The sequence below is a fragment of the Dendrobates tinctorius genome, unplaced genomic scaffold, assembly GCF_039654945.1.
Source record: "Dendrobates tinctorius isolate UK_male_01 unplaced genomic scaffold, ASM3965494v1 ptg000015l, whole genome shotgun sequence".
NCBI lineage: Eukaryota > Metazoa > Chordata > Amphibia > Anura > Dendrobatidae > Dendrobates > Dendrobates tinctorius.
Window position 1 is genome coordinate 47,578,766 of NW_027361683.1, and position 12,376 is coordinate 47,591,141.

At 42.7% G+C, this 12,376-nt stretch overlaps 1 protein-coding gene across 2 annotated transcripts in view; it reads left to right on the forward strand.

Moving 5' to 3' along the window:
- CTPS1 (CTP synthase 1) overlaps nt 1–6,462 on the forward strand; it is a 114,119-nt gene extending 107,657 nt beyond the window's left edge. For both annotated transcript variants that reach the window (XM_073564152.1, XM_073564153.1), the window contains exon 19: nt 5,822–6,462. The gene's annotated coding sequence lies outside the window, so the exon portion shown is untranslated. The remainder of the gene's footprint in view (nt 1–5,821) is intronic.
- Nucleotides 6,463–12,376: the final 5,914 nt, after the last annotated feature.

A 12,376-nucleotide genomic window follows, 5' to 3' on the forward strand; every position in this document is an offset into this window, starting at 1 on the left:
TTTTTGTTAATTATATAATTCCACACGTGTTAATTCATAATTTTGATGCCTTCAGAGTGAATGTACAATTTTCATTGTCATGAAAATAAAAACTCTTTGAATGAGGTGTGTCCAAACTTTTGGTCTGTACTGTATGTATGTGTGTGTGTGTATGTATGTATGTGTATATATATATATATATAGAGAGAGATATAATATATATCTGTATGTGTGTGTGTGTGTGTATATATATATATATATATATATATATATATATATATATATATATATATATATATATATATATTACACACACACTATGATTTATCTCAGCTAAGTCAAACCCTAGATCCTCAGGCTACATTCACACCATGGGCGTAGCCAGAATCAAATCTACGGGGGGGGGGGGCAGAACCTCATACTGCACACCTCAGGTGCTGGAGAACCTCATACTGCACACCCCTACACTTGAAAATAAAGCCTGCACCATAAGATGATGTGGTGATGAATGCAGTCTATTTATTCCAACTATCAATTTATGTTGATGTGTTACTGAAGACGAGCAATGCCTGTCCTGGGCGTCCTTTTGGGCAGCTATGAGGTGTACCTGACTGGTGCTTAAAAAAAAAAAAGTGTTAGTCTGTGTGCTACCCGGCTTTCATTCTTTTTGGTACAGATAAGATATGGATAAATGGATAGAGCAGATTTCTAATCTACTTTTGCTATTGAAAACATTATCTATGAGCTCAAAAACCTTTCAAGTGATGCGTTTTTTTAAAAAGCTGATCTGCTTTTGCAGCTGAAAAATGTATCTTCAAAAAACGCTGTGTGTGAATGTAGCCTTAGATCAGGAATAGAACAGTCATTTATAGGACATTTCATAACTTTCCCAAATTCCTAAGAAAAAATATTCAGCACATTCTGCATTGAATTACTGTACCCAATTTATTATATATTTTAGGAGTCGGTCCATTTTATACCGACTCCACCAAAATGAGCTCCGACTCCATGACTCCGACTCCACAGCCCTGGGTACCATTGCAGCCGGTGGCCATGTAATTGCAATCTTAGGTTTCCTGTGAAGCTCAGTGAAAAATGAGGATGAATGACCTCATGGAGATCAACATCCAACACTGCGGAGACACCATCACATGTTTCTCAACGCAGTGATGCTAGAGCAATGCCCCCATCCCTTATGGGAAATATGCAAAAACATGTAAATCAAGAGCCGCGGAGACACCATCACATGTTTCTCAACGCAGTGATGCTAGAGCAATGCCCCCCATCCCTTATGGGAAATATGCAAAAACATGTAAATCAAGAGCCGCGGAGACACCATCACATGTTTCTCAACGCAAGCAATGACTAGCCAGGTCTTTCACCGGGAAGGAACAACCACGGGAAGGGCAGTCTCCAATGAAGGAAACCACCTATGCCAAAACATGGTATCCATCCACAGACAGCTGTTTCGGGGTATTGCCCCTCATCAGTGTGGAGTAGGAAACTGGCTAGTAGGAGCAATGCCTAGTAAAAGACTGTGAAAAATGAGGATGAATGACCTCATGGAGATCAACATCCAACACTGCGGAGACACCATCACATGTTGAGAAACATGTGATGGTGTCTCCGCGGCTCTTGATTTACATCCTGTGAAGCTCAGACACGGGGGCTGATTTTACTATATGCTGCAATACTATGATTTTACAGTAGAATAGTATATGTGATTGATCACAGGTTCAGTTTTTCTAAGGAGCCTAAAAGCTAAAATAAGGTTATTACAGTACATACGTGGGTTGGGTGATCTGGAGGATTTAGGGATGGCTTGGATATAAAAAGAAATAACTAATGTTTCTATATTTTGTGATTTTCATTATACCTATATTTGATATATTTTAAATCTTTGTTTACCTTTTGAACAATTTAATAAAGAAAAATCTCAATGTCATGTGCACGTGGCAGAATAACATGTCGCCTCCCAAACCGTCAGATATGATTATAGAGGGGCGGCAGTACATGGTGAGCAGCAACTGCAATCATTCCCCCGGTACAGACTGACATCCAACTTTACACCGCTGAGCCAACTGTCAGTAGATGTCGGGGTGTGGTTACAGCTCCACTCGCTATGTACTGAGCGGTGACTGAAGCCATTCTGGCATCACCTCTATGACCAAAAGCCCAAGGCTGGCAAATGGAGTAAAGTTAATTTCCTCCCAGCAGCGGGGCTCTCTGTGCAGCAGCCACACGGCTTCAGGACGCTATTAAACCCATATCTCTTACAGACGTTGCTTATTTTTTGTTTAGACTTAAAGCGGTTTCAATACTGCTGCATGTCAAATCTTTCAGTGTTTTGCAGTGGTTTTTATGCATTCAAATAAAGTCTGGAAAATGTATAAAAAAAAAAACTCACTTTACGTAGCATTTTTTTCTGCGAAGGGATGCAGAAATGGTGCAGACTCTTCTGCTGCAAATACTTTACATGTGCACCGACTCCCAAAAAAGTAATAAAAAAATATAAGTTTAAACTTTTCTCCTTTTAACACCTTAACGTCCATGGACGTGCACAGTCCGTCATGGGTGGTTGTAACTTACCGCTCCAGGACGGATTGTGCACTTAATGCCTTTGAACTGTCACTGCGTGTAAACACAGTGACAGTTCAGTGCCGACAGCTGTCAAGCGCGGCAAGGGGTGCAGCGACCCTTGCATTCGGTCCCTGCACCCCAAGCACTGTGATTAGTCAGTCAATCTGACTGAACAAACACACCAGCGATCAGGCAGGAGATGCTGAAATTTCAGCATCTCCTACCTGATCAGTGCAGGAGCTCAGCGCTGCAGTGGCTGAGCATCCTGCACTGACAGCCAGGAGCAGCGGCCCTGCCGCCCCTGGCTGTTAACCCCCTGACTGCTGCGATTGAGCACGATCGCAGCATTCAGGGGGGAGGCAGAGAGTCGGGGGGCTCCCTCTGTCTCAGATCGGCATCCCCACGATGTAATCATGGAGCCCGATCTGTGCCATGATGACCCGGTGGTTTTCCATGGCAACCTCTGGGTCATTCAGCTACGGAAAGCTGCCGAGACCATGCTCAAAGCATGGTCTCAGCAGCTTTCTCCATAGGCATAATACATTCCAATGCTGGAGCATTGCAATGTATTATACCTGAAATGAAAGTGAAAGTCCCATAAAGGGACAAGGTAAAAAAAAAAAAAAATTTTTTTTAAAATATATATTAAAATAATAAAAATAAACAAAACTCCTCTAAAAATTCCCCTAAAAAAATACATTTTATGTAAGTAAAAAATAAATAAACCAAAAAACACACATTTGGTATCGCCGCGTCCGTAAAAATCCCATCCATAAAATCGTCACCCTAGTTAACCCCTTCAGTGAACGCCGTAAAAAGAAAAACACGAGTAGCAAATTATACTTTTTCGAAGCAGTGTAATCATACTGGTTGGAAAAAGTGCAATAACACGCAATCAAAAAGACGGATATAAATAAACATGGTACCGCTGAAAACGTCATCTTGTCCCGCAAAAAACAAGCTGCCATACAGCTCCATCAGCGGAAAAGACAATTTCTGAATTGCTGGTTTTTGTTAATTCTGCCTCCACAAAAATCGAAATAGAAAGCGATCAAAAAACGTTATGTGCCCGAAAATGGTACCAATAAAAATGTCACCTTGTCCCGTAAAAAGCAAGCCCGCACATGACTCTGTTGGCCGAAATATGGAAAAACTATAGCTCTCAAAATACGGCGATGCAAAAATTTCTTAGAAAAAAATCTCCAAAAAAAAGCGTTTTTTAGTGTGTGACAGAAGCTAAACATGAAAAAAGGATATAAATCTGGTATCGCTGTAATCACACCGACCCGAGGAATAAAGTCGCCTAATCACTAATACCGTATGAGGAACGGTGTAAAAATAAAACCAATTCTTCACCTTTTGTGGATTTGTGCATTCTGCCTCCCAAGGATCGCAGTAAGGCGATCAGTGGTTTCCCCCCACATATGGGGTATCAGCGTACTCGGGACAAATTGCACAACAACTTTGGGGGTCTAGTTTCTCTTGTTACCCAAACAGATAATTTTGGTGGAAAAAAATGATTTTTTTTTTTTTTTTTTTTTTATTTTCACGGCTCTACGTTATAAACTTCTGTGAAGCACTCTGGGGTTCAAAGTGCTCACCACACATTTAGATAAGCTCCTTGGGGGATCTGGTTTCCAAAATGGTGTCACTTGTGGGGGGGGAGGGGGGTTCCACTGTTTAGGTACATCAGGGGCTCTCCAAATGCGACATGGCGATCGATCTCAATTCCAGCCAAAAAAGTCAAATGGCGCTGCTTCCCTTCCGAGCTCTGCCATGTGCCCAAATAGTGGTTTACCCCCACATATGAGGTATCAGCGTACTCAGGACAAATTGCACAATAACTTTTGGGGTCCTGTTACCCTTGGGAAAATAAAAATTGGGGGTGAAAACATCATTTTTGTGGAAAACGTATGGTTTTTTTTTTTATTGTGGTTCGTTTTCTCCTGAATCCCTTGACAAAATAAAAAAAATTGTGCCCAAATAAAAATTTTGGGGAAAAAAAGTTAAATGTTCATTTTTTTTTTTTCCTTCGACATTGCTTCAATTCTTGTGAAGTACCTAAAGTGTTAATAAACTTCTTGAATGTGGTTTTGAACACCTTTAGGGGTGCAGTTTTTAGAATGGTGTCACTTTTGGGTATTTTCTATTATATTGACTCCCCAAACTCCGTTCAAATGTGAGATGGTTCCTAAAAAAATGGTTTTGTAAATTTTGTTGGAAAAATGAGAAATCATTGGTCAACTTTTAACCCTTACAACTTCCTAACAAAAAAAAATTTTGGTTACAAAATTGTGCTGATGTAAGGTAGCCATGAGGGAAATGATCTTTATTAACTATTTTTTTGTGACATATCTCTGATTTAAAGGCATAAAAATTAAGTTTGAAAATTGTTTTAAAAATTTTCTCCATATTTCTGTTTTCATAAATAAACGCAAGTCATATCTAAGAAATTTTACCACTAACATGAAGTTCATTATGTCACGGAAAAACGGTCTCAGAATCAGCAGGGTCTATTGAAGCGCTCCAGAGTTATAAGCACATAAAGTGACAGTGGTCCGATTTTCAAAATTAAGGCCTGGTCATTAACCTACAAAATGGCTTGGTCCTTAAGGGGTTAAAATTAGTTTTTTTGGGGTTGTTTTTTTTTGCAAAATTTGGTATCCTGTCCAAAAAAGTATCACAAATATGTTGGGTTTCAAAGGATCAGGAGCAGGCCCAAAGCTGCCATTGCAGCCCTATGCTGGCGCACTGTTACTGCCATTGTCAAAGAACCTGGAGAATAAAGTTATCAACTCCTCCTTTTTACCACCCAATGAACAATGATGGAATTGTTTTGTTTTTTTACGATTTCTTTGATAAAACGAGCAGTGGCATTCAAAACTACAGCTCAAAACGCAAAAAACAAACCTTCATATGGCTTGGTCTACCACAAAAAAAAGCTTTGAGTTTGTCTTATTGCAGTAAGAAATATTTTGTCATGGAAGGGTTAATTGCTCGTTACACTGTAGCCATTGACACACAAAGGCCAAATTATGATTTTAAAATGGCCCAATATTTGGGAAACGCTAAAGTAAAGGCGTGTTTGTGGCTAAAATAACATTGTGCCGCACCATTCCACCTGGTTCATCTCTGGTGCGTAACCGCACGATATAATGTTTCACACCAAACATGGTGAAGTAGGTGTGAGCCAGATGTATTTATGCAAAAATGTTTGTGTTTTCATTGGTAATGCTAACTTTTATCTTATCTTTTTCTGCAGGTGACCACTCGCAGCCATCTGGTTTCATGTTTTCTTTTATTTAATTTCCTTATGAACAAGATATGGAATCATGTAGTTTTTAATGTTTTTTTTGTTTGTCAAATGATCATTGCGTGTTCTTAGCCTCCAAGTATGTCAACCTCTGATGTTAAAAGTATTACGCCTAGTGCTCTCTTTTTAGGAGCTCCTACTGGGGCTGTGGTGTCGGTAAGCCAAACCTCCGACTCAGACTCCTCAATTTCCATGACTCCACCAAAATTGACTCCAACACCACGACTCTGACTCCATAGCCCTGGCTCCTACGCACATTCTTGCTGCACAAGACAAAACTTGCCACTTTTTCAGAAGCTGTTTCCATAACTTTATTTGCATACGAAAGCCATTTTTACAAAAATTATTTTACTTTTTAAAGACTAATGTGGATGGCAAACTTGCTGAATAGACTGGGGTAATGAGTCAATGTGACCAATGTTCCAGCCCTAGAAATGTCTACGAATGTCAGCTTAAGAAATCTTGCACTTCAGAATAATGGAAGCTTTTCATGAGATTGTGTAAATACTTATAAAGCCCAGCAGAACGGTCTTCTGTATTCCATTTTGGTTGCACTGTAACGTAACTAATAAAGCTGTTTTCTAATGGGTTATGCTGATTCATATTTTGTTAATGCGCCGAATAAAGCTTTGCTTACATTTTGCTTCTTCATCGTTCCATTGAGACATTAGGATTAGTGGATAGTTTGGAAACTGATCACACTTGGCTTTTATAGCGCAACAGCCTTAAAGGACACCTGACAACTGATATTTGCTGCTCAATACATGGCAGCATGTATCAGACTGTATAATCTCGGGCAGGGAGAAGCTGTCGGAGACCCGCCTTTCTGACTAGTCTCCTGTGCACTTCGGTCCCCTGCTGCTTTACAGTTTGCTTTTCTTTGAAATGATGCAACGTTTCAAAGTCAAACATACCTGGCTGTGGATATGGCAGCATATATCTTATGTCAGGTTCCTTTTAATTGAACCTATCACCAGAAAATGACCACCTGATTAAATCAGGTTTTTACTTTCCAAAATATTGGTCTTTTTTGATATAGCACAATCTGTATTAAAAATAAAAAATAGTAATCTTTCAATTTTCACACTGTCCATTAAGGCTTTTTGAGACTCATACTTACTTTTGTTACAGAAATAATTGTCTATTCCAACCCTCTTTTTTTTTTTTTTTTTGTATTGAAGTGTCTAATGAGCCTAGGCAACAATTGTGAAGAGAAGGGGGAGCATGTCCAGCTGCAATGGTGAATATTATAAATGGTACATCCTTTTTCTGCTGTGAGATGTTACTTGACATTGTAATCCTGCCTCTACTGATAAGAAAAGACCTCACAGAAAGAACAGGAACTAGAGCGTGTATAAAAAAAAAAAAAACCTTGTTGCCATTACAAAAAAAAAATAAATTAGTAAATTGCAATTTTCACTAAGCTCAACAAATAAAAATAGACCATTTTCTCTTAAATACATGCAAAAACAGAATAGAATTTTTGGTTACTTGCCGTAAAATCTGTTTCTCGGAGCCTTTATTGGGGGACACAAGAAACCATGGGTGTATGCTGCTGCCACTAGAATTCTGACACTGCACAAAAATTAGCTCCTCCACACTAACTGGCATTTGCTTAATCAGTTAGTGAGAAAGCATTAGGAGAAGTAATGGTGTAAATGAACAAGGAAAGAAATACACACAAGCTATAATAATAGCCATTAATACAGCTGTCAAACATGGGCGGGTGCTGTTTCCCCCAATTAAGTCTCTGGGAAACAGATTACGGTTAGTATCCAAAAATCCTGTTTTCCAGGATGTCCCTCCTGACAGCACCACCAGGAAGTTGTCCTTCGTATTGTATCCTTGATAGGGATAGGAACACAGAAGAGTTTAAATAGCCCCTACCACCCTTCAGTGTTTTTCCTGTCCCTATCGGGGACAGACGCAGAGGAGCGCAGGGCTCCCAGGAAATTAAACCCCCCCCCCCCTCGCGTGGTGGTTCAGAACAGAGAACAGCTGGGCGATACTCCGCAAGAACGCTGAACCGAGAGAGGCCCCTCAGCATTCTGGGACACGCTGCGTACAAAGCCCTTGTCATTGCTGATGTCGAGGGGGCGTGGCTTCCATCAAGGCTCAGGGCGGCCGACGTGTTCCACGCGGAGTATGGCCAGGGACTGGGGGCGCCGAAATCAACAGCAGCTGAGCTCAGAAGGAGACAAATCAGATGTCTTGAAGCTAGGTAAGGCGGACTACTTAAAAGACGGACAGTTGACAGCACACTTGACTCAGATGGAGAGTGTTAAGGCCCCGTCACACACAGCGATATCACCAGCGAGATCGCTGATTTTGTGATGCCACAGCGATCTCACCAGCGATATCGCTGTGTGTGACATGGATCAGCGACCGGCCCCCCTGCCGGGTATCGCTGATCGCGCTCGAACGTACTGGGCCATTTTTTGATCGTTGGTCTCCCGCTGGCCAGCGCTCATCGCTGCGTGTGGCAGCGAGAGACCAGCGATCAGCGATGCTGGGAGCTGGTTTCCAATGTAAACAGCGGGTATCTAAGAGCCGCGCGGCTCTTAGATACCCGCTGTTTACATTGGAAACCAGCGTGCACGCTGGTCCTGATCGCCGGAGGGGCTGTCTGTGACAGCTCACCAGCGACCAGCTAACCATGTTCCAGCGATCCCATCCACGTCGGATCGTTGGTGGGATCGCTGGGACATCGATACGTGTAACGGGGCCCTTAGCCGTCCTGACATCCAAACCCTGGAATCACCCCTGGTGATAAGTAAACGGTGGTAGGGGTCTTCTAAAGGTTGCTAGATACACAGCTACAGGCACTTCTTTACATTTATTTCAGGAGGCGCATAAACCCTCAGCTACAGCAACCAAATGTAAGGGTAACAAGTGCCCTCTCTGCTCAGCCATACTCCCAGAAGGGCATACCAAGAAACTATGTGAAAAACTACTGAAAGGGAAACAGACCCCCCCCCCACTGGACAATATTAGGTCCATGATTATTGAGGAGGTACAAGCAACAGTTTCAACAATGGTTCCTGCACAGTCTCCCTGTCCCAAAAGACCTAGATGGGGTGAGGAACCAAGCTCCGAAGGAGAGGTATCAGCCTACTCCATTTCGGACTCTGATGAAGGAGAATGTTCCTCAGCAGCAATCTCGGAAGGGAGGAAAAAGTATCTTTTCTGCTGAGAATACAGACATGCTCGTGCAAGCTGTCAGGAGTAGCATGAATGTAGAGGACTCCACGGAACTGTTAACAGTCCAAGACGAGATATTCGGATGCCTGAGAGCTCGCATAAACAGTCTTTCCTGTAAACCAGCACATAACAGCAATGATTCTGGAAGAATGGAAGGACGTCGGGGAAAAAAAGCTCGTAATGCCAAGGGACTTTACCGTCTCCCCTTTGACCCTGAGGAGACTAAAGTATGGGAATCTGTGCCAAAAATCGGCATCCCGGTGGTAAGGGTTTCAAAAAAGACGGCAATCCCTTTCGAAGATTCGTCCGGTCTAAAAGACCCTATGGACAAGAGATCATAGGACCTCCTCAAGAAGACCTTGGAGGCATCAGCGGCCATCATGAATGCAAACCTAGCAGCGACCTCAGTAGCCAGGTCAATGAGCCAATGGGTTGAAGAATTGGAAAACCAAATTAAAAGCAAAACACCCAGAGAAGAGATCCTCAGATCACTACCACTTTTAAAGATGGCAACCGACTTTATGGCAGATGCCTCAGCGGAATCAGTCCGCTTCACTACAAGGAACAATGCACTATCCAATGCAGCAAAGAGAGCCCTGTGGCTTAGGTCATGGACAGGATACACCCAGTCCAAGAACAAGCTCTGTTCAATACCTTTCTCGGCCTACACGTGTTCGGTCCAGTGCTGGATGAGCTACTTGAGAAAGGGTCAAAGAAAGGCTTTCCATAACAAAAGCCAAAAAGAATGCCGTCCTTTCGGAGGACTCACTTCCACCCTAGGCAGGACTACAAAGGGAAAGGGAATTCCGGAAGGTGGAGTTACCCCAAAGGTGGGAAAGGAAGAAGTTCATTCCAGGATCTGGAGCCAAAATCCAGCAGGCAATGAGCAGAGGAGATGGGGGAGACTCCAAGGCTTTCTCAGAGGTTCGCAGGAGATCACTCAGTACAATGATACAGGATACAATTCAACCAGTTGCCCCACCAAAAGATTTTGCTTAACCCGGGCACAGTCCTCAGCAGTACATCAAAGACTCCTGAAAGACATCCAGGACCTTTTAGAAACGAAGGCCATCATGGATGTTCCTACCTCCCAGAGATTTCGGGGGCATTACTTAACGCTCTTCTCCATAAAAAAACAGGAGGAGAATTTCGGACAATAATCAACCTCAGACCATTGAACCGTTGGGTAACATACAAACAGTTCAAAATGGAGTCGCTCAAGTCCATTATACCACTGATAAAAAATGGACTCGGTAATGAGCACTCTAGATTTAGAGTGCTTATTACCACGTACCAATCCATGCTTCATACCAGCAATACCTCAGGTTCGAAATAAGGAACCAAAGCAGAGTACAACACTTCCAGTTCAGATGTCTACCCTTTGGTCTTTTTTCTGCCCCTCGAATCTTTACCAAGCACATGGCAGACGCAATGACCTTCCTAAGACAGAGAGATTCTCATCATCTACCTAGATGACCTGCTACTAGTAGCATACTCCCCACAACAGAAGGAGGAAAATTTAGCATTAATGGTGTCAGTCCTGGAGACTAGGATGGCTAATAAATCGAGGAAAGTCAAATTTCAATCCTGAAAGAAAGATGTTTCTTGGAGTTCTTCTGGATACAGAACAGGAACACTCTTTCCTACCACTATACAAACAGCAGGCAATCAGACCGGAGATCCAGTCAATACAAAAATGGAAATATGTCCCCATAAGGAGAGCTATGAGAATTCTGGGCCTGATGACCTCATGTATTTCCAGTGTCCAATGTAGTCAATATCATTCGAGGAAATTGCAGCAGGAAACCCTGGCAGCCAGAGAAGTATTCCTGGATGTAAGGATGCGACTATCCGGAGAGGTAAGAGTCCCTGTCATGGTGGACCAATACAGATTTACTCGGAAGAGGACGGCCCTGGAGGACGTCTACGTGTGTCAACATCACTACTGGTGCAAGCCTTACAGGCTGGGGGGATCACATTATTATTATTATTATTATTATTATTATTATTTATTGTTATAGCGCCATTTATTCCATGGCGCTTTACATGTGAGGGGGGTATACATAAAAACAAGTACAATAATCTTAAACAATACAAGTCATAACTGGTACAGGAGGAGAGAGGACCCTGCCCGCGAGGGCTCACAATCTTCAAGGGATGGGTGATAATACAGTAGGCGAGGGTAGAGCTGGTCGTGCAGCGGTTTGGTCGATCGGTGGTTACTGCAGGTTATAGGCTTGTCGGAAGAGGTGGGTCTTCAGGCTCTTTTTGAAGGTTTTGATGGTAGGTGAGAGTCTGATATGTTGTGGTAGAGAGTTCCAGAGTAGGGGTGATGCGCGAGAGAAATCTTGTATGCGATTGTGGGAAGAGGAGATAAGAGGGGAGTAGAGAAGGAGATCTTGTGAGGATCGGAGGTTGCGTGCAGGAAAGTACCGGGAGACGAGGTCACAGATGTATGGAGGAGACAAGTTGTGGATGGCTTTGTATGTCATGGTTAGGGTTTTGTAATGGAGTCTCTGGGCAATTGGGAGCCAGTGAAGGGATTGACAGAGGGGAGAAGCTGGGGAATAGCGGGGGGACAGGTGGATTAGTCGGGCAGCAGAGTTTAGAATAGATTGGAGGGGTGCGAGAGTGTTTGAGGGGAGGCCGCAGAGCATGAGGTGGAAGGAAGTTACCTTCAGGGAGCTTGGCCCACAGCAGTGTGCAGCAGGTCCTCAAAATACAGAGAGCTAAGAGCAGTTTGGGAAGCCCTAAGAGGGTATCAAGAACATTTAAGAGACCAACACATCAGGATCTTCTCAGACAACTTAACAGTAGCCTTCCTACTACACCAAGGAGGCCCGAGGCACAGTCACCTGCAAAATTTCAGACGCAATATTTTCCTGGGCAGAACTGACAGTACAGTCATGGCCAAAAGTTTTGAGAATGACACAAATATTAATTTTTACAAAGTCTACTGCTTCATTTTTTCTAATGGCAATTTGCATATACTCCAGAATGTTATAAAGAGTGATCAGCTTAACAGCAATTACTTGCAAAGTCAATATTTGCCTAGAAAATGAACTTTATCCCCCAAAACACATTTCAACATCATTGCAGCCCTGCCTTAAAAGGACCAGCTAACATCGTTTCAGTGATTGCTCCATTAACACAGGTGTGGGTGTTGATGAGGACAGGGCTGGAGATCAGTCTGTCATGATTAAGTAAGAATGACACCACTGGACACTTTAAAAGGAGGCTGGTGCTTGGCATCATTGTTTCTCTTCTGTTAACCATGGTTATCTCTAAAGAAACACGTGCAGT